The 19,117-nt window shown below is 33.7% G+C and overlaps 1 protein-coding gene across 1 annotated transcript in view; it reads left to right on the forward strand.

The window, feature by feature from the left end:
• The window catches only part of LOC145662276 (uncharacterized), a 729,687-nt gene that overhangs the window by 58,937 nt on the left and 651,633 nt on the right, over nt 1-19,117 (forward strand). The window lies entirely within an intron of this gene.

Genomic DNA, 19,117 nt, shown 5'->3' on the forward strand with positions numbered 1-19,117 from the left:
TCGTTCTCCACTGATTTTAAATTAATGTAGTAGATAAAATAAAATAAAATCTTTCCATTTAACGTCCCAGAATTATGCCCGTTAGGTTAAGAGAGACGATGATCAAAGCAAGTGAGTGATGATGGAAGAATTGGTAGAATGGAAAAACAGCGGGAGGAAACGGGAATACCACGAGAAAACTCACGGACACAATGTTCTAAACCACAAATCTACTTAGTCGGGGATCGAACCAGGGTTCTGAAGAACCAGAGGTAAGCGCTCTACTACTGACATACTGCCTCCCCTTAAATCCAAGTAGTGGAAGTGAATCTGAAACCTCAATATATATATATATATATATATATATATATATATATATATATATATATATATATATATATATATATATATATATATATATATATATAACATTTTTACGAAAAATGTCGTAGATCATACTTTATAATCGGGGAAAGAGTAATCCGTCTCACATTCATGACACTTGACCTCGACAAATTTTAATCCTACGCACTGAGAATTAATAAAAAAAAGAAAGAAAGAAAAATACATAATATTCTATCAAAACCGAATGACTCTTAAGAAAGTTATAGTAGTACTTTAAAAAGAAATCGGGCGTGATGATAGTAAATCGGCTATTTTATTTTTTGGTGATTTTATGTCCGTGCAAAGTAAATGATTGGGAAGCCAGAAAGAAAATGTACCACATATTACGAAAGTCAATTATTATTTTAGGAAAATTATCATGGGAGATATATTTTTTAAAAAAATAACGTAAAGGAAATGAAATTAAATCTTCTGAGTTTTACGTGATGGAAGAATTGGTGGAATGAGAAAGTGGAAGGAAATGGAAGTTCCCCGAGAAAACTCACGTACACGATGTTGTCTACTAAAAACTTACTTGATCCGGGATCGAACCAGGGGCCCCACGCACCAGAGGTAAGTGCTCTACCCCTGAGCCACCGTAGCCACCAAATAAGGTATAATAATCATCCATTCACTCCTGGCAGATTTTAACCCTAAGGTATGGTGATGATTACAATACCCTAAAGAAGGTGTGCTCTGTGTCTTGTTACAGTCTAATAACTTTTGTACGGTTTATATTGGACAATTGTCTTGCACGTAGCTACATGTTCAAATACACAACATTGGGGTGGAGTCTACCCCCTTATTCTTGTTGGATTTCAGTTCCAAAGAACAAGGTTATTTCTGCAAGTTGAAGGAAGGTTTCATTTAAATCGGATAAGTTTTGCGAGAATTATTGTAAAACAGATGGATAAAAAATGATTATGAAGTGGAATGAACGAGGCTTCTCTGTGCTTCAGTGAGCCTGAGAACTCATTCTTGCGTATAAAAGCAAAGCAATGAGTAAAATCACTAGATTTGAGAGGGGAAAGAATATCGTTGGCAATCCTGGCAGTAAATCCACCTTCTAGCTCAATGTTCTCATATATACGCTCACGTTCATACTCACTATGGTTCTTTAAAAAAAAAAAAAAAAAAGTTTTTTTTTTTAAATTTACCTTCTCCCCTCTGCCACACCTAGCACAGAGTACACGTTTTTGCTCCTCCCCTTCGGAAAAAGAAGTTTCAGGGGAAAAAATCTCTATACAACCACCCTTTCTTAAAGGCTGCATATAAATACTTTCTGTCACACGTCAGCTTCTTCTACTTCCCATATGCATATTCAGAGTGAAAAGACCACTGGTGTGAAAAAGGGTAATGAATTATGATATGTGACACACAACTATATGCTGTACGTTCCTGTATAAATCAACAATAATAATAATAGCATACAATATAAAAGCTAATGTAGGATCCTTTTCTCCCTCAAGAAAATTCACTATTAAATGCTAAAAGAGAAATATTTCAAATCTCAAAATGGAGTAAATACCTAGTAATTAATCTTCCTTTCAACGAATACGTTACTTGGACCAGTTTGTCAATATTCTAAACACATGAAGGCAGTACCGTGCCGTGGGGAGGGTGAGTGGGGCGATAGACCCGGGCGCCAAAGTAAGGGGGCGCAAAATTTTGGAGAAAAAGGAACAAACAGAGGGAAGATTACTTGGAATATATGTATGGGGGCGCCGTCGTATACTCTCGCACTGCGCGCTGATTTTTGACGCCACGGCACTGGATGAAGGAGAGGATTTTGAATGTTTTCTCAACAGACACCAACATCACTAACTTCGATGCTCCACAAGGCAATGGTTCGATTCAGTGTACGAATGTCGATAGTTCTAATGAGTTTGGTATTTACTTCAAATTTTGATACAATCCAGAAAATTAAAGAAAAAGCGCTTTAAAAGACGTGAAATGAGTGCTAATTGTCAAATTTTTGTTATTGGAAAGTGCATGTTAGTGTGAAAATCATTTATGTGAATCTAAAAAAAAAAAAAAAAAAAAAAGCAATAAGGAAGTAAATTGTACTCTGGAGTTTATCATGAACGGAGAAAGATAAATTACCAAACTACAAACAGCCAATTTCTAAAACATCCCACACGAAAAACTGAAAACAAAGTTTCTCTAGTTTCACTACATTCAATAGATTATGGCACAAAAAGCGAGATGGAAACAATTAATTCTGATAACAAAAAGTGTTTATTAACAATTTCAATAATATCTTTTAATTGAGGGGAAATACCGTATTTATTAGGAGTTTACAAGATTGGAATTTACGAATGATTCATTCAAATATTAGTGAAAATATCATAACAGTAGTTTCAATTGTCATGTTTTATAAATTTTGAAAATTTTGTAATTAGTTTCGTGCGTGGAAAATTTAAGAGCAAAATAGAAATTTCTGCCCTTCGAAATGGGATTTTATAAGGTTCCACCTTGGCATCACTGTACGGAACAAAAACGGAAAAAGGTAGCGAGGGGAGGATTTCTGCTCTTATTCCTATACTAAAACCGGAAGTAGTAAATATTTGCTACAATTTCCAGTTTTCAGTATTGATACTCAAAGAGCAAAATCAATAAGTGACAAGGGAGAAACTCGACCTTATTAGATCAATTTAGTGATACAAGAATTATATTCCATCGCTGCTTCAATCTTTTTAGAGCAAGTAGTAAAAATATACTCTCATTTCCGGTTTTAATATTGAGAACTAAGACTCGGAATTATATAACACGTAATATTTTTCTTTTGCAATCTTTTAGTTAGAATAGAGTTATGTATTAAAATAGGGGAGAAAAGACAGAAGAGGGTGCAATTGGAAGGGAGTTCAACAGGATTGCTATTTCTTGCCAACATAGATGTATATGCACTCTTAAAAATTTTTCCTTGCTCAAAAATGAGAAAAATGCATGTTCAAAACAAAATAAGTAATTTTTACTCATATTTGAGACAAAATGTCTCATTATTTTCAAATGTGTTTTCATTTGTGAGCTCAAGGCAAATATTCAGGTTTTCATTTCTTAAAAATAAGAATGAAATAGTGCGTGATTCAGGGGCGGATCCAGGACCAACTTCTGGGGGGGGGGGCGGTGGGTTGTCATACTGCTACTCTTAAGGGCTCCAAACTTTGGGATGGGTTTTATTTATATATATATATAAAATAAGAAAGTTTCCTCTTCTGGGGGGGGGGGCGATCGTCTTTTCCCTGGATCCGCCCCTGGCGTGATTTGTAATATAATAGATGACTGATGACACGGTCAATCGTCCTCGGGATTCAAAATTTGGATACTACGTGTATGCAGCAAAATGCGTGGAATCCATACCCTGCACAGAACAATTGTTTTGAGTGCGTGTGTCTGTGTGTGCGGCTATGCAATTTGAGTAAAAATAGAAAATGATTCAACTGGCTTCTAATTTACGCAAAACATTTTACATTTTTAAAAATATAAATTAACAACAACAAACATCAAGTTCTGTAAAGAAATAATTATACAAAATTACACCCACGGATTATTATTATCTTTGTACTGTTACATCGCTCGATGTCGATATGCTGTAAACCTGAAGAGACTAAAATAGGTATTGATAAATGACTATTCAACACATATCCATCTCTATCTAAAATTTAACCTGGGATCACATGCACTATAGTTTCTTTTTATTATTCACCGCATGAAAGTGTAATTTCGAAGTTAATTCCAATACAAGGGTGCTGAGCATCCATTAAATACCTCCAATGGATGTTTGATCCCGGGGCACCCATGTAGTCGGCGCCTATGTGGTGGACCTACAGCTAAAGGGTCTTCATCCCAGCGAAACTAAAATATCGCTAATTTTACAGTAATTATGTGATATCTTCAAATGAATAAAAGATAATCGAAATGTGGAACAAGAGCGCCCTAGACAATATTATTTTACATGAGAAACCGTTATCACGACTCACTTATCTGCTTTCGATTTCGAGCCATTTCGAAAATCGGCATTTATTTTCGCGTTTCTAAACAGCTGAAAACGAAAAGCCACTAGGTGACTGGTGATAACGGTACCTCACGCAAAATAATATTGTCTAGGGCGCTCTTGTTCCATATTTCAAATTATCTTTTATCTATTTTAAGATATCACATAATTACTGTAAAATTAGCGGGTATTTTAATTTCGCCGGGATGAAGACTCTTAACGTGGGATCCGAACGACGTGAGTTACCAGTTACCACTGTTAATCGAACCCGGGTCTCCCTCGCCTGAAGCGATTACGCTAATCGTATAGTCAGGAGGGCACTCTTAAGTACTGTTTAGTTCTTGTATCGTATTAGGTTATTACAGAGTTCACAGTGCATCCTGATGGAATGAGAGAGAGAGAGAGAGAGAGAAACTAAGTTCATGACGGCCCTTAGAAGCTTATGTTTCAGATCGGTCACTTATACGGAGCTCCTGTGAACGTGTTACTACAGGGTTATAATTTGCGTATCCAGAAAAACAGGTTTCTTCCACCTGGCTTCTCCAGACATTCCAGTTCTGGGTTGTTTTTTTTTTTTTTCGTTTTTGTTATTTCGTTGCGAACGAGAAGGAAATGAAACTTATGCGTAACCCCACAAAGAAACAAACCATGGCTCAGTCCGAAATTCACCCAAAAATTCGTTGCGTAACCATCTGATTGAAAGGATGAAATGCCACGAAATGACCTGTCACTGAACTCTCTTGCCTGGAAACGTGAAGCAATCTCTTTTTTTTGGAGGAACTCAGCGCCAATCAACTCGACCCTTACCAACGATTTTTCTCGTTCTGAAGTTCACTGCTGTTCTTGCGTAATCTTTTCCATTGGCCAATAGTTAAAGAATATAAAAGCGCGTGTTGTCAAAAATTCTTTTCCTGGAACAGAGAGACGAAGAATTAAGAGACTTTTCAGTATCACACGAAGTCACTCCACCAGGTATTTTTGAATAACTAGCATCATGGCTGCCTGTAGAGTGCGACACGAGAAGAGGAGACAGTTGGTCACCCTCTGGATTTTTGAAAGGAGTTCAGTTCAGATCTTCGAAATACATGTCAAAATATAGATTTTCTTACTCACACAATTCTATAGTAAATTTACTGTGGTTTGTGAAATATGCACGTCTTTTCTTTTCTTTTTTTAGCATCAAATATTGTGAACCCTTGTATCGAGGTATGTGTGTGCGTATTTGCAACTTTTTTGGGCCAAAAGATCCAATATATTTTAACAGAAATTTTCTTGTAGGCCTTATATCTGGAGAACTGCATATGGTGTAGCCAAACTCGAACCATCACTTAACTCAGTATGATGTGCTTATTCCGTAGAAAATACGAAAACTCGTTTAAGGGCGGTTCAAAAATTTTGTGTCCCCTGATCCAAGATCCAATATATTTCATTCAATCAAAAATTTTCTTGTACGCTTTATATCAAGAGAACTACATATAGTGTAGCCAAACCCAAACTATCACTTAACTCAGTATGATGTGTTTATTCTGTAAAAATTGCGATAACTCGATTTAAAGGCCGTTCAAAATTTTTGTAGCCCCTGATCCAAAAACTAATTATTGGCCAAGATCGCAATCTTTTGGTCCATTTTTTGGATCATTCCTAAAAATTCTTGTTTATTACAATTATTAAAAATCAGCGTGTCTTTCCAGCATTGACTCTATATGAAACTTTGACCTATAGTATAAGTGGAATTTGAATTGCTCTAATTCATTCCAATTGCAGTACTCTCTCACAGAGAATCGAACCCAGGTCCACGTGCACTAAAAGTGCGCGCGCTAGCCGCTGGACCAGGTGGGAGGGTTGCGAATGAGCTTGTGTCTCAATATTTTTGCCCTCCTCCATTGGAAATTATCCTGCGGCGTCCCTGTCTTCCACTATTTATTCGTATTTTGGTTTCATGTAAAATCCTATAATCTCAAAAAGGACATTATCATTCAACTTTATTCTGGAGAAAAGATCAAAGATAGCAACCAGGGCCTAGAGCTGAATGATATTTACCAGGTTATAGTGTATGCTGATGATGTAAATCTGATAGGGAATGATAGGAGAACAATAGAAAGAAATGCAGAGTTCTTATTAAACGCTTACAGTGGCATGGGTTTAGAAGTAAATGCAGAGAAAACGAAATACATAAAAGTTCGTTAGGATCGTAATACGGCAAATTACGGATATGTTAAAATATCAAATATTACTTTTGATAAAGTAGATGCTTTCAAATATATAGGATGAATATTAACAGACCAAAATCATATCCACGACGAAATTAAGTGCCGACTGAAAGCAGGGAATTCGTGTTATTATTCAGTTCTCGTCGTGAATTCTGCCGAGGAATTGGAAGCTTAAAATATATAAAATTATAATTGTGCTTGTTGTGCTGCATGGTTGTGAAACATGGTCTCTTATTGTGGAGGAAGAACACAGACAGAAAGTATTTGAGAATAAAATCCTGAGAGGAATATTTGTACCCAAGAGAAACGGAAATGGGGAATAGCGGAAACTTCATAACTGCATAATTTATACATTTACCAAAAATTGTTAGGATCATTAAGTCAAGGAGGCTCAGATGGGCAGGTCATGTAGCCAGAATGGAAGAAAGTAGGAACGCTTTCAAAGTTTTGACTGAAAATCCAATCGAAAAACGTCATTAGGAAGACTTATTCGAAGATGGGAAGATATTATTAAGATGGATCTCGCAGAAATATGAATACAAAGTAAAAAGTTGATCCAGTTGGCTAAGGACAGAAGTCAGTGGAGAGCTTTTCTGAATACAGCATTGAACCTCCGAGTTTCATAGGCCACATAGTTAGTTAGTTAGGTATATAATCTCTACACCAACTGCTACTACGATGTCAATATGTATTATCATTTGGTCGAGGAAAGAGGTTGAGGGATGGACACTAATATTTGACCAAGTAATGCGGGTGACAAAATGGAAGAATTTTGATTTTATTTCCTTATCGTTTGCAAATTTCACGAACAATACTGTTTTTATTTGTAAAGAGGCCCCTATTTAGGTAAGTGCTATTTTGTGCTCGAGCACAGGGCGGCAGAATTTAGGGGATCGGCAAAATTTTGGATTTTTAAAAAAGATTCACAATAAAGTAATATTTGAGTCCCGTGCAAGCGCGAGAAAATACGTTAATGCAACTATTCCCAGCGGGATCGAACTTACTAAAAGTAGGTCTTCTGCTGGTAGGTAGACACCATATCAACTAAGGGTCGCGGTTGCTCAGTGGTACAGTGTTCACCTCTGGTGCATGGGGTCCTTGGGTCGATCCCAGCTCACGCCAAGTGAGCTTTGTGGTCGTGTGCGTCGGTTTTCTCGGGATTCTGTCTTTTCCTCTTACTTTCTTCATTCCACCATTTTTTATCATCACCGTCTCTTTTAGCCTGGCCGGCATAACCGTGAGACGTAGAACTTAAAGACTGATCATATCAACTAAGTCATCACGGATCATCAAAATTGAAAATAGAGTGAACAGGTAAGAGTTGCTCCTTTGTGCTTTCTCAGCCTCAACAGTCCTTTATTATGTTACATCCATTCTCTTAACAATTTAATTCTCGCTTTCACTTAGCAGGAAGTGCATTTATTTTCTCATCAATCACTGCAAATTGTAGAAGTCTTATGTATTTTTTTTTCGTAGCAAATGAACCTAATTTCCTAACACTAATTGTCTCCGCGACACCTCCATGTTATATCTAATAATTTTAAGGAAGGAACCTGTTTCATTAGTTACGTATTGTACGATACTTTATATATATATATATAAGTGTGTGTGTGGAAGGTAAATGATGGTTGAAGAAGGATGTTAGTGGCAAGTTCAAGGGCTCAATGACTTTGACCCTCACTGAAATTTCAGTTTCTGCTTCCCGGCGCTACAATCAATACCACCCCCGCTTGTATGGCTTAGTAGGAAGTACTCACCCTCCATATCCAGGGTTAAAGGTGAGCTGCTTATGCATCTAATGGCTCAGACTCCTACATTGCTTTTGTGAGTAATAATCATTGACGGTATGTCGCAGTGAATGTGCACTTTTCAAAATAATGAAACTACAAAGACCCTGTGGCGGCTCTTGAGGAAGTCATTTTAGTTATATATATATATATATATATATATATATATATATATATATATATATATATATATATATATATATATATATATATATATATATATATATATATATATATGTGTGTGTGTGTGTGTGTGTGTGTGTGTGTGTGTGTACAGTAATGTTTTAGACTTCTAACGTACGTACGAGAAAATCTTATTTCTTGTTTCGTCTCGTAAATTTTGTAGAAGTCTCGGCTCGATTCTCAAAAAGTTTTTCTCGGCTTATCTCGTCTCATTTTGGACATTTATGTGAAAAAAAATGTCCTGGTTTTCAATGAACTTAAGAGGCTTCATCCCGGCGAAATTAAAATACCGCTAATTTTACAGTAATTATGTGGTATCTTCAAATAGATAAAAAGATAATAAAAAAATGTGGAACACGAGCGCCCTAGACAATATCATTTTACATGAGAAACCGTTATCACGATTCACTTATCTGCTTTCGATTACGAGCCATTTTGAAAATCGGCATTTATTTTCGCGTTTCTAAACGGCTGAAAACGGAATGCCACTAGGTGACTTGTGATAACGGTACCTCACGCAAAATAATATTGTCTAGGGCGCTCTTGTTCCATATATCAATTATCTTTTATCTATTGGAAGATATCACATAATTAGTGTAAAATTAGCGGTATTTTAATTTTGTCGGGATGAGGACTCTCAATCAAATAAATTTAATATACAATTTCAAATAAATTCCGAAAAAAAATACGTTCTGGCAATTCTCTTGTAGCATTCTCAACTATTTCTTTTTCTTAATTTCATCTGGGAGTTATCAGACCCCTTCCCTGTCACAGGAAGTCCACGAAAGGTGTGATATAACATCATTTAAACCATATTTATCATTGGAGTATGTTGTGTAATGAGCTGCACATCTTCAAATGTTGATAAATGATCTTCATTATGTTTGTACACTCTCTTTATCAATTTATAGTTTTGTACTACGAATCATTTAGTACTAAAGCCTGTGACAAATATCTTGGCATTTCAGCTAAACGAATAAAACACAAGCTCTGGCGCGACGTTGCCAAGTAGTAAAGGTGTGTGGCTATGGCTAAGGAGACAAACTACAGCGCGATTAGGTGACAGGGGATAGACATGGGTGTGTACAAAATAAACGCGGCAATACCGCTGGCCTCTCATTTGCTAGCAGCATTTAAAGGGAACTTGGAGCGCCGGCTTCAAATGCCAAGATGTTTGTCACGCTGTTTAAAAGTGTTTGAGATCTAACCGTTAGGTGAATTAATGCTGCCCGCGAGACTCATGAAATTTATAATCTTATGTCTAAAACGAGACGAGAACTGTCATGTGTCTCGTCTCGAACTGAATTTAAAAAAGGAAATTTCTCACCTTTTCCGTAACAGTATTCAAGTCGTGTGCGTACGGATTCTTAATGGATATATCTATCTGTCTGTGGAATGGTATGATAGTAAAAACAGTCAGAGGTTTGTGTGTGTGTAGATTGAGGATGTTAAGAAGAGGTTTTGTCTCCTCCTCTAACACACTGTACAAAGCAAAAGGGTAAAAATTACTATTGTCAATTGTAACATTAATAATCCACATAGAATAAAAATTATGACAGACAACGGAAAACGGTTTCTTACCATTGATTTAGGTTACCAAAAACAGATTTTGTCTGGGATCTCATTCTTTAATTTTTACCGGAAATGGCAGAATTCCACTACAATATTTCATTCTTGACTCCCATTGAGCAGAAACTTTTTGAAAGTAGAAACTTCTTGATATGGATCTAGCGTTGTAGAGATTTGTTCCATCTCGGTTGTTTAAATCAAAATGCACCTGAAAATCAAATTTGAAAATATTGTTCGTTCAAGTAAAAAAAAAAAAAATCACAAAAATCAAGTTTAAAATATTATTTTTCAAAATAAAAATGTTCGTCACAAAAAACATATAAAAAATATTATTTGCCTAAATGAAAATGTACATTGAAAAAAATGAAAATATTGCTTATGTAAATAAAAATGTAAAAGAAAATAAATTTAAAATATTGTTTTTCTAAATGAAAATAAGTAGTCCGACATAAATCAAATTTTAAATATTGTCTAAATGAAAATATGTGCATAAAACAAATTTGGATTATTGGCTGAATATAAATGTGTACATTAAAAAAAGATTAAAATATCGTTTGTCTAAATGAAAATGTACACTTAAAATCAAATTTTACTTTCGATTTTGTAAACAAAAAAATTCAAGGTCAAATTTAAAATATTATTTGTCTAAATGAAAAAAATGTAAAAATCAAATTTAATATATATTTTTGTCTAAATTAAAATGTACATCTGGAACAAATTAAAAACATTATTTGTATAAATGAAAATGTACATCTGAAACAAATTTAAATATTTAAATGAATATATATATATATATATATATATATATATATATATATATATATATATATATATATATATATATATATATATAAACAAATTATTGTCGCATGTCTATAAATATGTTGTTGTAGGAATATAATTTGATAACGAATTCGCCCGGTATTTCTTATAAAGTTAGTATGTGTATAATCGGCAAAGACATTCATGTGGCAAATTTCATGTCAATAGAGCAGTAAATAAGAACAATAAAACGAAAATAAAACTTACTTGCCTATTTAACAACATTTAGTTTTGCTCATTCTAATTTTCGTATTTATAATTCTTTTCCTATGAAATTTACTACAAATATACATGTCTCCATTGTACACATAGTATCAATATTTAAAAGTACCCTGCAAAATCATTATCAAATTATATTCTTACAAGAAGACAGCTATAGATATGCGACAATCATTTTGGACATGAGTGTACATAAAACAGTTTTAAAATGTTTTCCTAGATGAAAGTATATATTAAAATCAAATTTAAAATATTGTTTACCTAAATGTAAAAGTCATTAATATCAACTTTAAAAGGCTATTTGTCTACATGAAATATACATTACAAACAAATCTAAAATTTTTTGTGTAAATGAAAATGTACATGAATATTTAATTTAAAATATTGTTTATCTAAATAAAAATGTTCATAAAATCAAATTTATTTTTTTCTAAATGAAAATTACATAAAAACCAAATTTAAAGTATTGTCTAAGTGAAAAAGTATACAAAAATCAAATTTAAAATAGTGTTTAAGTAAATGGAAATTACGTTATTGTTTGTCTAAATAAAAATGCTCATGAAAATCAAATTTAAAATAATGTTTACCTAAATGAAAATTACATGGAAAATTTAAAATATTGTTTGTGTAATTAAAAATGTACGTGAATGTCTAATTTAAAATATTGTTTATCTTAAAAAAATGTTCATGAAAATCAATTTTGTTCTTTTTTCTAAATAAAAATCACGTAAAAATCAAGTTGAAAATATTGTTTATCTAAATGAAAATGTACTTGAAAATGAAATTTAAAATAGTGTTTTTATAAATGAAAACATACGTGAAAAATCAAATTTAAAATAGTGTTTATGTAAATGAAAATTACGTTATTGTTTGTCTAAATAAAAATGTTCATAAAAATCAAATTTATTTTTTCTAAATGAAAATTACTTGAAAATGAAATTTAAAATATTGTTTGTGTAAATGAATATGTACATTAAAAGTTAAATTTAAGATAGTATTTATCTAAATGAAAATTACATGGAAAATTCGTCTAAATATTTTTTTTTTATAAAAATTAAATTTGAAATAATGTTTGTCTAAATGAAAATGTGTTTGAAAAACAAAATTTAAATTCTTTTTTGTGTTTTTGTTTTTTTAAAAATAATTTGTACTTAAGAATTATGTTGTAAATAGAAAGAAGTAGAATTATAAAACAGTTCAAAGACCAATCGCTACCATAATATAAATTGAAGTGAGCAAGGTAAGGTCTTTGTTTTACACTACTGTCAGACAGAAGTTATCTAAGATTTACATCCTCATATGAGAACTAAAATTATTGGGTTTGCGGTGTGTGAAATGATTGTAGAAAAAAGAATTTTAAAAAGTGTTGCACATCAATTTTGATCAAAAGATTACATAGTGTGAGATGTTAATTCATGTTTGTTCCTTTGTAAAAAGAGATTTTCAAACAACGTGACATGGGTTTTGCGGTTGTGACAACCATTTTTGGGTTTTCAACCCAGAGAAATTTCCCAAAACCATTCAGAAGTATAGTTTAAAAATTGTTGTGGCTATTTCAAGAAGATTCCTCTTTCCTTTTTACATTTATAGTTGATTCCTCCTTATTATATTTTATACGCTATTTTTTCTCCTGTCGTCACACTACGTTATTGAGGTGGTAAGTGCTGTTCGCATAACCACAACAACTTTTTTTCCAAATATATATATATATCATGTTGATAATGACTCGTTTCCTGCTTTTCTGTAATCTTATTCAACTGAATAATTAGGCATGCAAAAAATCATAATGCATGATAAGAATTAAGTTTATAATGGTATTTTTTTAAAAGTTTTCTTTGTATTTATCTTCTTTCGTTCCAGTGATAGCTTCTCATGTCATAGGTACACCGAAAGATGCTCAAACTATTTTTTGTAAACTCATGTCACGAAATATTTTTTATCCGTGTTTTTAATTTTTTTTGCCATTTCGTTAGGACAGCCTTTCTCAAGCGATGTCACGCATCCACGTGGAGGTGCAGTGGTGTACGCAAAGAGGGATTCCTCAGTTTTTAACCTCCCTCCCTTGTTCAAGATAGTATGAAAAAAGTAAATATTTACCGTATTAAGATACGTATACAACAAGAATTTTAGGAACGATTAAAAATGGATCAAAAGATTGCGATCTTCGCCAATCATTAGCTTTTGGATCAGGGGCTACAAATTTTTGAACGGACCCTAAATCGAGTTTTCCTATTTGCTTCGAAATAAGCACATCATACTGAGTTAAGTGATAGTTTGGGTTTGGCTACATTATATGCAGTTCTCCAGATATAAGGCCTACAAGGAAATTTTTGATCGAAATATGTTGTTAGTTTTTGGATCAGGGGCCATAAAATTTTTGAACGGCCCCTTAATCGAGTTTTCGTATTTTCTACGGTATAATCACATCATACTGAGTTAAGTGATAGTTTAGATATGGCTACACTATATGTAGGTTTCCAAGTATAAGGTTACAAGAAAATTTTTGCCTGAAATATACTGTATCTTTTGATCCAAAAAGCAAAAAACGATATGCACGTAGAAGCCTGAACTTCTCCCTGAATAAATTTTATGAATGCTACTGATGGTGTTTGTTGCAAAATTTCGGAATCAAAAGAAATGTCCAAAATTTCCCCAAATGCTGCCCCTGATTATAATTAATATTATTAGGCCTATTAATAAAAATTACAGAGGGAAAAAAGTGTGTGGCGTAAGTAAAAACGTAGGTTACATGCGTAACATGGACTTAAGAGTCTTCATCCCGGCGAAATTAAAATACCGCTAATTTTACAGTAATTATGTGATATTTTCAAATAGATAAAAGATAATCGAAATATGGAACAAGAGCGCCCTAGACAATATTATTTTACATGAAAAACCGTTATCACGACTCACTTATCTGCTTTCGAGTTCGAGCCATTTTGAAAATCGGCATTTATTTTCGCGTTTCTAAGCAGCTGAAAACGGAAAGCCACTAGGTGATTTGTGATAACGGTACCTCACGCAAAATAATATTGTCAAGGGCGCTTTTGTTCCATATTTCAATTATCTTTTATATATTTGAAGATATCACATAATTACTGTAAAATTAGCGGTATTTTAATTTCGCCGGGATGAAGACTCTTAACGTAGGGTTGTAGGTAACATCCCATAGCAAACGTACAACTGAAAACGTATGTTTTATAATACTGTCCATATACGTGTTCCATCGCTACGTACTTTCCGTATGAAACAAAAAATTGTATATAGGCAGTCAGGATCTCACATACAGATAGACGGACGTAACACATAGCTGATGTATGTAACTTACGTATACGTATGTTATATACGGAAGACTGTTAGATATCAGACATCCTGCAGCGACATTGTATAACATCTAAGCGGGAAAAAGTTAGTGCGTATGTAGCATATGGATTACGTATACAGATTTGCGTAGTAAATTTATGGATTCCGTATATTTGTACAATGTGCTGCTGCTGTCCGGATAACGGATTTTTCGCAGCTTAGAGTTTCTTTTATGAGTTTTTGTCCTGTACGTCCGTGTGCAAGATTAAGTTTATCAAGGATGGTACTTAATTTTGGGCTTATGATCTTAATTTTGGGATTAATGGTCGTATGATATGCTTCAATCCAGTTCAGTTGACGGGTATACAGTCCATCATGTAAGGTTAAAAGTTACAGTGTGGCTCATTTTTAGCTTTCGGAAGAGCCAAACGTCCGATAGTGCTGAACTGTTTCTAAGGCTATCAAAGTCTCTGAAGCAGAATTTGCACATGAACTTGATGTTTTGGACGTTGCTCGAACTGCCACGTTGCACCAACTGATTACCACAGATTCCTCCGTTCAGCTACATTATTCTTACACTCAGGGCCGGATTAAAGGGGGGCTATAATCCCCGGCCCTCCAAATGAACACGGGCCTCAACTCTAATCAAAATCTCAACTGGCTATGTAAAACGAATCATGAAGATACAATCAACATCATAAAATAAAATATTACTAAAAATACGAAACATATTCCCTTAACTTTCCTATTGTATTTTCACATAAATGTATTGGGTGAAGTCAGCAGGGGCCACATATTTTTTGTAGCGCCGGGCCTCCAGATAGGTTAATCCAGCACTGCATACACTGCCAGTTTTGATCTATTCACACATGCTAAAATCATAATAAGGCAACCTAAGGACTGCATTGTATAAGATTGCTTGTAATTGAATCACAAATACGAGAACTACAACATTCCGGGAACGTTTTGACTGCCCCTCGCATAAAAGCTATCTATTATGAAGTAGCAAACTGTATCTATAAGAGTTTGATTTTCCCTACCAGTGACACACATACTACTTAAATGTTTGTTTCGTCATTATTATTATTATTATTATTATTATTATTATTATTATTATTATTATTATTATTATTATTATTATTATTATTATTTGACTTCCAGGGTATGCAATGCATAAGTGTAACAATTCTTATACAACGGTTTTGTCCGTCTGTCTGTCGACAGGCACCAGAGCAAAAACGTTAATAGATATCAATAACCGGTATTTTCCAATCGATTCAGCGTCCCAAGAATCTATCTTCTTTCCATTAACCACCTCTTCAAACCGGAAATGGTTTAAAATTAATAATTTCTAGTTCCAACATAATCGTCATAGAACAAAACCAGTGGCGGCTTTAGCGGGTAGGCCAGGTAGGCACGGGCCTACCCAAAAATTTTGAAAAATATATAAACGCTAAAAGACAATAAAGAGTAAATATATTTTCCACTATTCATATTAATGGTAGATAATTATTTAACAAACAGCATCAGCCACTACTGTAAAAGTAATTTCCTACTATCATTAATCAATTAAATGTGTATATGTATCCAACAAGCGAGGGAGCGGGCCTACCCAAAATTAAAATCCTAAAGCCTCTCCTAGACAAAACGCAAACAGATAGCGATAAGCGGTGTTTTTGGAATTTATTCAGCTCCTCAAGTAAGGATACCATCTCTCAGCTGTAGGTCTATTACTAAAACCAGAAATGTTAGAAATTTACTACTTAATGTAGGGTTGGCGTGAAAGGCCAAGGTGTTGGTGCCAGGTGTAGAGTTGGTAAACAAGACAATGTTATTAATGCCACTTAGTTTAACTGTTTAAGAAAAACTTAAGATTTGTTGTTGGTGAATGTGAATTGTACCAAAATCTAAGAAAAAACCTATATGAAATTTTGATTAAAGCTCATGAAAATACTCCAATTTCCTATAAATTTATATTGGCATCTCATAATTGGAATTCAATAAAAATAATTATAAAATTCTTGATAGAAACTGGTATCAATATATATATATATATATATATATATATATATATAAATCACTTCATACTATCAACTCTACAGGCATAAACATATAGGAATCAACAAGAATTAATTAAAATTAACATAACAATTCAAGAGGAAGAATTACAATAAAGGATTAGTTTAAAAAAAAAGAAGAAGAAGAAGAATACATATTTATAGAAACTTAAAGTCAACGAAGCTATATTACGATCAAGAAAAAGTAATCAATACAGTAGGAATTAGAAACCAAGTTAAATTTGGACAAGGGCAATTTGGAAAATAAATAAATAAAATAAAAACCTCTTCCATCGGCATAAACAATATAGCTTCAAAAAATTATCATTCAACCATGATAAAGAAATCACGGATTTACTAAATAAACACACAACATACATTTATAGCATACTAGCTTATAATAGCTGATGCTGTATAAGGAACACCGATGATGGTGAAGAAGACAAGAAGACAACTAGTTGTGTATATGTTGCGTTTGGGTATAGAGAAATGTCGATTCTGTAGTTGATGATTTGTAGATTTACCAGACGTATCATTTATATAAGTGGTTTGAGGAAGTATAACTAAATGTTAGTAGGAAATTTAGACATAGTGCACTGATTGGTTTTGTGCTCACCAAATAATTTGGTTATAAGGTAGAGGATTCAGAAGTTATTATGTTGACAATAAAGGATAAGCTACTATAACCGTACAAGATTACGTTTTTCTTGAATTCTTACACTTAATAGGTTTCATCTCCGTTTATTCCAGCTGGAAGTTGTAAATCTATTTTGACATTAAATTCGTATAGCTTGGAAGCCGGTTTTACAACTGAGGAACGAAACATTTTTGTTGAAATGATAAGTTTAAAAGCCAGAATGAGCAATATTGAAATATTATTTGCTGCAATTAATTCGTGGGTTTTTAACGAGAATCAAAAATTGTCACCTAAATAGGGATGACTTTCGTAATATCGTGTATATATAAAAATAAGGCAACAAAAGAATAACCGGAAGGGGAAAAAAGACTTGTATCGAATCTATTTCGAAATAATCTGGAACCACAAAACTACAATAGAATCACGGACGTCGGCTATCCTATGCAACGCATATATTTATTTATTTATTTCCTTATAGTGTGGGATGATAGCGTGTTCTGTTAACACTGCAGCTATTTTCAATTGACGTCACACACACACACATATATTATCTCATATAATCAGTTATGTGTGTGTGTGCATGCATATGCATAGGCGCATTATGGAAGGAGGAAAGGCACAATGCATTGATTCTTTGTAGCGTTGTATTAATTTCACTTTTTAATCATTTAAATACACAGAAAGTAGGTTGCATATTCGAAGGCTGCAGGGGAAATTTCCGTAGAACTCGATAGTTCTATGATGACCAGAGTTTACAAACACGATATAATGAAATGTTCGTACGGGGAAATCACTGTGAAGAGCATTATTGGAATTCTAGAGAGAGTTCAAACATTTAGAGGGTGTCGGAACAACTGTGAAACATTGAAATGGTAGATGATTAATGCAAATGAATTATTGTGAAGTGATTGGTGAGATGAGCATGTGGGAGAAAACGAGAGAACACGGGTAGAATCCAGGGATTCGATTTTCTCCATCATAAATTAATATGAGCTGGGATCGAACCAGAAACCCATCATACCTGAGGCAAATGCTGTTCCATTAAATTACCGAGCCTCCTACTTCCGTTTCTAATAAAGTGCACTGAAAAAAGAATCGTATGTGGCATACGTAGATACGTAGGTTACATACGTAAATCCTGCAATTTATGGACAACGTACACTAAACGTATAACTAAAAAAGTATATTTTGTACATACTTTCCGTGTAAGTGTTCCGAATAAACATACTTTCCTACGAACAAAAGAACTGTATATAGAGCTACGTATAAGTAGTTGGAGACGAACTTCTACACCCGAAAAGCAAAAATGTTAGCGGTACTTTACGTAATAATGATGTTCTAACATGTTTCCTTAATGGATGTTGTCAAACGGTTTGGTAGGTCATTAGGGGTTGATGACATGGATTTGGAAAGTTGTTATATTTCTGTTTTTAGTTGTGCTGACATGTAAAAGGTCGTGTCCTCTTTTTAGAGACTTTATACTGGGTATTTTTAAAAATAATGGAAATTTGAATTAAATCTGTTGATACGTCATTCTGTATTACGTACTTTCGTAGTAGTGATTAAATTAATATTTGAGTCCCACCTGTTAGGCTAAAGGAGATGATGATTGTTAAAAATAAGAAGGTGAGAACACTTATAATGTGTGATACGCACTGGAATCGAACCCGGGACCCTTATCATTGGAGCTGAATACTGTATGATGGGAGGGAAATATTTATTCATGCGTGACTTTTTTAATTTGTTGGATCGTATTTTTTATTTTTTCGCTTCTTATTTTTAATGGTTCGTATGCCAGAGCATACTCCTAAAAGCAACTATGTTGTGAGCGTGGCAAAACTTTGTGTACGGTATGATACACTATGATGGTGCATATACAGAGCGTGGTTTCCGTACGTCTGTTGCTGATGAACTTAAGACATGAACTGAACTTTTCCCGCGCTTTTTGAAACCCGGTTGGGTAAGAGTGGTGA

Source organism: Thermobia domestica, chromosome 10 (genome assembly GCF_964235325.1).
Source record: "Thermobia domestica chromosome 10, izTheDome1.hap1.1, whole genome shotgun sequence".
Taxonomy (NCBI): domain Eukaryota; kingdom Metazoa; phylum Arthropoda; class Insecta; order Zygentoma; family Lepismatidae; genus Thermobia; species Thermobia domestica.